We start from the raw sequence: 8,704 nt of genomic DNA on the forward strand, positions 1-8,704 counted from the left end.
CACCAGTTCACCATATGCCTTACTTTAAGTAATGGAATAAGATATAAACTCATTCATTCTTTCACTTTTAATAATGCAACAAAATGAATAAAAATCAAGGTAAGATAATGTCATCAACTAACATTACCGGAATCTGTCCATAATCTCATTGCTCACAGATATCATCAACTGGGTCCTTTTCTTTTTAAATAGTGGGCAGTGGACAGAATTAGATTAATAATATTAACTATCACATGCACAACTATAGTCCACTCTTGGCCTTCTTTCAATTAGGCAATTACTCCAACAATCATTTCTAACATGAATGATTTGCTTCTTTTCCAAATAAAGCCAACAACCAGCTACCCAGCACCAAACCACAAAACAACAAGGACTCCCATGGAGTAAGTCATGCCCTCTGGGGAAAACACTAAGAATGACTTGATCCATTCATGAGACTCATTGCTTCAGAAAATGATAACGGTGAATAATAGCTTGTTTGCTGCAGACTTGCAAAGCAGCACTGTGCACTTACACATCTTGATCTATACAATTCACAAACCTGAAGAACTGGATAAATGTAAATCTTTATTTCATGGGTTGGCCTCACAAATAACAACAGGTTTTTCTGATTTCCATGGCTAGTGGCTCATGTATTTATCTGTGTCTATAATTATGCATGGAATGAAACAATCATGCATTTCCCTACACTTTACCCAGGACTTTGACTATTCTAACTTTTGTATACTCTCCCCACCACACAAGAGAAAGAGATTTCCCAAGAGACCTCTAAGTTACAGAATTCAATCGAAATCTTGATTTACACATCTCAGAACACCTATTGCTCAAGGCTTGCTGTAAAAATCTTCTTCCTTTGTTTATACGTTCCTTATTCTTTAATCCAATGATCCACTAAAAACAGGATAAATTCTCATAAATCGGAAGTCCAAAAATCAACATCCCTTGAATGCTACTTATAACTGTTTAAGTGCCTATTTCCCATGGAGCTAATAGACGACGTCATGTTTTGCACACATAAACTGACATTCTAGCAGCTCCATACCAGCCACACCTTTTTATTTCAAGATAATGCAACCAATAGCCACGGAACCATCATCTCACTCCATAAGGAACACTGACAATATTGCCCATCTTCCTTTGTGCTTCTCATTCAAGGAATTAATCGTCAGAACCTTTACCAGTGGGGAGTACTTCAGTGAATCACAAAGCAAAAATAAAACAGAGTAGGAAGCAATGAATGTAATGTAACATCCGGCATCATTTTTATTGGATACGGTTAACCCTCGATCCCAAATCTAAGCACAAACTCATCAGGGGTCACAGCTGATGTTAGTTAGTCTTATTTATGAATACATTCATTTATTACTTTGAAAAATGCAGACAATAACGATAAACCAACCGCCCAAGCAAAGAACATGAAACTATAGCTATTACTGACATAAATCTCTTCTCTTCCTCACTAGAGAGGTGAGAACCAAGACCTTTAGCATGAGAGCATCACTAAATCAACTGGGGGATGTTCATTTGGTGAAGTAAGACATAAACTTTCAAAAGAAAAAACCTACACTCAGGTAGTTTAATGAAGTTTATCTTGCAGTATTAGTCGAACGTGTCATCTCATAATTTCATCATTTCCCTGAAGGGTACTTTTTAGCTATTGATTTACTTAGTTTTTATTTTTAAACAGAATAATAAAATATCACCATGTGAATAAGAGTCCTATCTATCATAAACATCTGTCTCCACACTCTCTACCCATAAATTTGAGAACTAAATTTATTGATTTTAATGGACCTCACTTGTACCAAATTGGATAAATGTAAATCTTTATTTCATGGCATGGCCTCACAAATGATGAACAGGTTTTTCTGATTTCCATGGCTAGTGGTTCATGTATTTATCCGTGTCTATAATTATGCATGGAACAAATTAATTATGCATTTTCCTGCACTTTACCCAAAGGGCTGGTGGGAACCTCAAGTGCTATTTATTAATCTGGTCAGTCATTGGGGTGTAACAGTAATAAGCATGGTCTTTGGTATTTTGACCCTTCTTTTGTGTAACTGATCAAGATATGAACACATTTCCTTTGTTCTCTTAGGAGCAGTTAAAGTCAACACAAGAGACAACAAGTTGAACTATCTACCCACATGCTCACGACCCACAGATGTGACCAAGTAAACCCTCTCTGGACTTTTTAAAAAATAAAACTCAGTGAATATATCTGGATTAATCATAACTCTAACTATATATCCCATTCTCAATATTGGCTCGTGTTTGGCCCTTTCTCAAATTTTTAAAAAATATAGTAAGCCCCCTACAAATTAGAGGAGACAGTAGCTCAGCCCTCCTCATCTGCCACGTGTTGCCCAGTCGGCCTTCTCTTAGGTAATCACCGGATGAGCACCTTCCTTAATGTTCTACGTTATCTTGGTGCCTAAGGACCTGTGCACTCTATACCTTTCTTTTTCCAGTACTTGGGCTCTAGCCCAGTGCCTGGCACATGGTGGGGGAGCACAGGCTTTCACTGAGCTACACCCCCACCCCTTTTTGGACATGGGATCTCACTAAGTTACAGAGACTGGCCTCTACCTTGTGATCCTTCCACCTCAGCCTCCCAGGTAGCCAAGGCACGCTCCACCACACCCAGCCCAGACCTTACCCTTGAACACCATAAATGTGAACAACTGCCCACCTGCTCATTGACCACAGGAATACTTGACTATATACCTCTTGTCAATTTTTGTTGTGGTTTTTCATAAACTTCAGTGAACATGAATTAGTCATGATTGTTGTCATATAATATGTTCTCTACAACTGGCCCCCGCTTGGTCTCTTTTAATCACAAAGAACTTGAAACTATAGCTATTACTTAAATCTCTTGTCTTGTAATTTTTTTTCGTCTATGGAAATGCTTTCTCTTTCTTCTTAATAAAACCAACAAGTAGCAAACTCCTACAAATCCAGAATGTCGGCGTGAACATGTAGATGCCCCCGTGTCTGTCTATTTGTGTCTGGAGTTCCTGAGTGCACTAAGGAGTCAACGGTTTCAACCTGTGTTACATGGGAACTCAGTATTAGACAAACTCATTCCTAATAAAACTTCTTTCAGGACACACCCTCATAAATGACCCACACCTAGCAATCTTTATCCTTACCTACACACTCATTTACTCGTGAATTCACGTACTCACCCAGGACCCACCGGAGCCCAGGCCACTCATGACTGGGGTCTCCACACCCCCACAGGAAACACCTGGGTTCTAATGGCCTTCACTTTCAAGTTTAATCAAAATTCTTGATTTGTCTTCCCTAGAACTTATCACGGATCCAAGCTCAGCACCTTTTCTTCATTTACTTATTCATACAGTATTGTTTACATATTATCTTGTATTTTACTCCTGGCTTCAGCAATTAAAAATATTAATATCCAGGAGTCACAAAAATGCAACGACAGATCTTTGCCTACTGCAGAAAGCTGCTTGTGGACCCACTTCCCACAGAGCTGAGAGGCGAGATCTGCTCTCAGGCGGACCGCAGTGCTGCACGTGCAGTTCAATCCACGGCTTCCCACCAGCCCCTGCGCTTCACTGCTGTCTGCCTGTCAATCATTCAACTTCGTCATAACTGAAGACAGTACAGTGACCAACCCAGTGGCCACCTTCACTGCTACAGCAAGGACAGCACTGTGCACCCTGCCCCTCAAACCCAGATCTTTAATTGCAGATATATTTTCTTAAAACATGAGACAAAAATAGAGTGGGATTTTGAGCACCTGTGGAAATGAGTGTGACACCCTCTTCTTTGTCCCCAGTGGACTCCAGTTATGGGAAATGGCCTGATCCATGGTTCAATGCACATTCCTAGCACATTCCCAGTGTGGTGTTCTTGGATTATTTTTGTTTTACTTTATTCTTTAATTGAAAGATAAAGGCATGTGCACTACTGGATGTTTTCAAGTATACGAGAGGCGGGGTGACGAACTCTGGCTAATTAATGTGTGCGTTACCTGGAGCAGTTGTTGTTCTGTGGTGAGAACTCTGACCTCCCCTCAGGTCGAGAGCTGTGATGCTGTCTGGTTGCAGCAGCCACCAGTTCCCTTGCTGGCAGCTCCCAGATAGTATGACTCGCCCCTGCAGACCCGGAGCACAGACACTGGTACGTACCTGAGTCCCTTTGCTCCTCAGCCACAGAAACAACAGCCACAGTTTTCAACAATGGATAATAAATAAATCAGATTTGGTATCTTGGATCTGTGGAGTGAAAAGCAGTTGTTAGAAAATTCAAGCACTGCAGATTTAGGTTTTGTTTGTGGGACTTTAATCCTGCTGTACCCAACGTGTTAAGTACCCAAGTTTTCCCAAGTTTTCATCACATTCCCATTACTAGCCCAAAATGTCCCCCACTTTATTTATTGACTTCAATTAGTAATTTATGTGTTACAATAAAAACTGCTAATTCTAAACACCCCTGTAGGCAAGTCACAACTATGCACATTTCGATTCTGTCTAGATATGCCCCACACACAGGCAAGAACCTGGGTCTTCTCTCATGGGTGCTCCTGGATCATAACTCGGTTTACCTTCTCATTTCCTCCCACATCTTCTCCGATTGCATTATGATTTCATTCAATTATTCATTTATTTTCTATTTACCCACAGAATAACTTTTTAAATTTTCATAGAAAATCCAAAACAGTCTGCAGTATTATTACAGGTAATAACCTGGGCGGAATCTCAGGCTCCTTTTATTGACATGGGCATCAGTAGATCAGAACAAGAGGAACGTTGAGCTTTTCATTCCTTAGTTCATTCGATGACTTATTTACTTACTTGCAGTACTAGAGATGGAACCCAGAGCCTCACACATGCTAGGGAAGTGCTCCGAGATGCATCCCCAGCTCTGCAATTAACTTTTCAAATGACAGGTGGTCTTCCATGGTCCATGTCTGCCCTCTTTTAAATACTCCCTTCCTTCATTCACCGATAAGAATGCCATCACTGTTTGTGAAACTGCATACCCAGGGATAGAGCCCTAAATAATGCCAACACCTGCCTATGGTCTCAACACCCACACATACACTAGAAACTTACTGAGCGGGCCTCGACGGATCATTGCTCCTATCTTATAACACCTCTTACTATTGGTCAGGACTTGATCTTCTATCAGTTGGGAAGTTCTGATTTATTATGTTTTTCTTTTTTCCCTTCTCTTAAAAAAAAACTGATTCTTGGGGCTGGAGTTGTGGCTGCTTAGTGGTAGAGTGCTCACCTAGCACATGTGAGGCACTGGGTTCAATCCCCAGCACCACACGTCAATAAATAAATAAAGGTATTGTGTCCAATTACAACTAAAATACATACATTAAAAAAAAAAAAAAAACGATTCTCTCAGTGCTGGGGATGGAACCCAGGGCCTGTACAACTAGGCAAGTGTTCTACCTGCACTACACTCAAAGCCCCTGATAAAAGTCTTAATAGAATTAGCTATCGCCAAGCAGGAAAGAACCTGAAGCTCACATATATCCATGTTTGCTACTAACCACACGGCAGCACCCTTGACCCACGGACTCACTGCCACCCAACTTCTCAGAGATAATTTAATAATGATTAATATCCAATACCTACTGTCATGATTAATGAATCTGTAACCGCCATTGTCCTGACTCACTGGGGGCAGACCTAAGATCTACAAAAAACCCAAACCAAGATGCCCTTCCCCCTCATGGGAACTACAAACTCATGTCCCACCAGGACGATGGATTAGGTGTGTGTGCACAATGGTCCTTGGGTCATGGGGTTCAATCGAAATCCTTGATTCAGACACCCTAGGGTGCTGATCACTGATTTAGACTGGGGAGCAATGCTGTATATTCATTTCCAGATTTGTTATTGGTTTATTCATTAATTGGCTAATAATTATCACAACAAAGCTAGATCACATGACCCACCTCAGTCTTTGCGCTGGTTGCTCCAGTTGCTACCACACTGGACAGTTTGCCCCAGGGGACAACCACCATATGAGGATGAACCAGTGTCCCTTACACAACCCTCTCATCAACAGGGCATGGACTGGCCCTCTTCCTTCAATCTGCCCAAACGTTAAATATTTAACAAAACACATCCAGAAACCTCTCGTCTTACCTCACTAACCATATTTCTGCCCTTCCTCACATTCTCCTTCTCTTAGGGGTAAGGCAAATGAATTATTAAGCTACAGTTTTCTTCCTCTATCTTTTTTAATTGATCCCACCTGTTCACAATTGAAGGAATATTAATTTTGTTCCATGGAACATTGGTCATAATGGTACGTCCTATTTTATTGTTAATTGGCAAATCACTCGACCCTCTCTGTAACTGTTTGTTTACTGCTTAATTTAATGTCATATAAAATCTGACACTATCACTGTCCTTTCACATGAATCTACACGGGAGCCTTAAACACACAGAAGCCTAACTTGATGCCATCTACAGGGACAGGAGCAGCATGCGAATGCCAGGATCCTAATATGAGCTTCATAATTTATTCTCCTGACTGACCCATCATCTGCTTCTCTTAACTGATTGTGACATAAACTTATTCCTTCCTTCCTTTATAATTCATAGCTGGGAATCCAAAGAAACAGGACAAAAATTCCATATACAACTAACATCTGCCAATGTGTCCCCTGACCCACAGAGATAATCAATTATATTGTCACTGGATTAACAGAAATTCTTATCCTGCAATTCTCGACACTGGTGTCTTCCACTTTCCTATCTATGTAAAATTCCTCTTTTTAGAGACAAGAGCCACTATCCACCAGTTTTTGTGTGTGTGTTTGTGTACATAGTTTAATGGACTTAAGTGCTTCAAAAGCATATTAATAACAGTTCTTGTTTCACTACATGCACTCATCATTGGTCTTTATTCACTTATTTACATGTTTATTTAATGAGTTTGTTTGTAAACTTATTCAATTTTTAGTGATTTACTCATTGATTGATTATACAATAAGGTAATCAATACCCATGAGCCAGACTCTTAGGTGTTCATAACCCTAGCTGCAGAGTCCCTTCCCACACAGAGTCGGGGCACCCTTGGGATGCACTTCAGGGTTCCCTGACCCTGCCTTGGCTCACTGCTTGGTTCTCTCCACCTTGGCCACGGGCTCCTCTTTCCTAGAGTTCTCCTTTACCAGACATTTGTTCACGTACGTCATCTTCTCCAAAAAACAAAACAAATAAATACTCCTGGCAGACATCACCACGCCCAAGCCTCTGAGGAGTGACCAGGTGTCCTTATGCTAGCAGAGGCTCTGTGGCTCAGTTCTGTACCCAGTTTATTCCTACCAAGTCAGCCATTCTCCAGGACAGCCCCGACATGGACCAAAGTAAGCTTCGGGCATTAGTCAGGTGAAACACGCAGGTAGCAACTCTACAGAACAGGAAATACCAGAAGGCAGCCTGCCTTGGAGAGCCAACAGTTCACCTGGCAGTTGAGAGCAGTCGCCATGTGCTCATGGTCTATACACAGGGTGTCAGTGAGTGGGAGAGTCAGGTGGGCAGTGCCGCCAGGAGGTACTTGTACAGGGAAGACCCCGAGGAATGGCAAGGAGGTGGGACATGGGAAACTGTCAGGGTGAATGTTTTAGTCAGCTTTTCATCACCCAAAAGACCTGACAAGAGCACTTAAAGGTAGAAAAGTTGATTTTGGCTCACAGTTTTCAAGGTCACTCCATGGTCAGACAACTCCTTAGCCGCAGGTCCAGGGTGAGGCAGGACATCATGACAGATTGTTGAGGCAGAGGCGAGCAGCTCAGGACATGACAACCAGGAAACAAAGAGAGCTCCAGTCACCAGGGACAAAATATATACCCCAGAGTCACACCCAGTGACCCACCTCCTCCAGCTACACCCTACCTGCCTACAGTTAATCCACACAATCAATCCACCTAGGTGGGTTAATTCCACTGATGAAGTTACAGTGCTCATAATCTAATCTTTTCACCTCTGAACATTCCTGCATTGTCTTAGCATGTGAGCTTTTGGGGGACACCACATATCCAACCCATAACCGTGACTGAGCCCTGTTTCTAATCTAAGTTAAACTCACATTCAAACTAGATACCAAGACAACAGAAAATTTACTAAAGTAAGATTTGATCATCGTTATCCCATTTTTCTTTCTCTCTTGATGTCTTCATTGATTTCTTCACTCATTCATTTACTTATTTCTGAATACCTTTGAACAACTGTCCAAATATTTCAAAACACCAACTATTACATTTTCTTTACGAACCTAACCTACCCAAATAAGAGTCAAAGCCCTCATAAATAATGCATGATTAAACTAGTATGTGTCCTTTCTGTCCAACAAGAAGCATCTATTAGAAAACTAAACATCCTGGATTGTTTTTAGTGGCACTCACTTGTGTAGAGTTGAATTAATAAGCCTTGGTCTGTGCTTAGCCCTTTTCAAATTTATTTATCCCTTAAAAATCATGAAAGAGGGCTGGGGATTTGACTCAGTGGTAGAGTGCTGACCTAGGCAGTACTCAGACCCTGGGTTCAATTTCCAGCACTGCAAAAAAAAGAAAAAAAAAATTATGAAAGAGCAAGGTGCAATGGCATATGCCTATAATCTCAGCAGCTCAGAAAGCGGAGGCATGGGGACTGCAAGTTCAAAGCCAGCTTCAGGAACTTAGCAAAGCACTAAAAAGCAA

At 41.3% G+C, this 8,704-nt stretch overlaps 1 long non-coding RNA gene across 6 annotated transcripts in view; it reads right to left on the minus strand.

Moving 5' to 3' along the window:
• The window catches only part of LOC139704654 (uncharacterized), a 35,071-nt gene extending 26,517 nt beyond the window's left edge, over positions 1 to 8,554 (minus strand). For all 6 annotated transcript variants that reach the window (XR_011706511.1, XR_011706513.1, XR_011706512.1 and 3 more), the window contains exons 1-2: positions 7,701 to 8,554; positions 4,167 to 4,253 (exon numbers count right to left, since the gene is read on the minus strand). This is a non-coding gene — a long non-coding RNA (uncharacterized lncRNA). The remainder of the gene's footprint in view (positions 1 to 4,166; positions 4,254 to 7,700) is intronic.
• Positions 8,555 to 8,704: the final 150 nt, after the last annotated feature.

Source organism: Marmota flaviventris, chromosome 2 (genome assembly GCF_047511675.1).
Source record: "Marmota flaviventris isolate mMarFla1 chromosome 2, mMarFla1.hap1, whole genome shotgun sequence".
Classification (NCBI taxonomy): domain Eukaryota; kingdom Metazoa; phylum Chordata; class Mammalia; order Rodentia; family Sciuridae; genus Marmota; species Marmota flaviventris.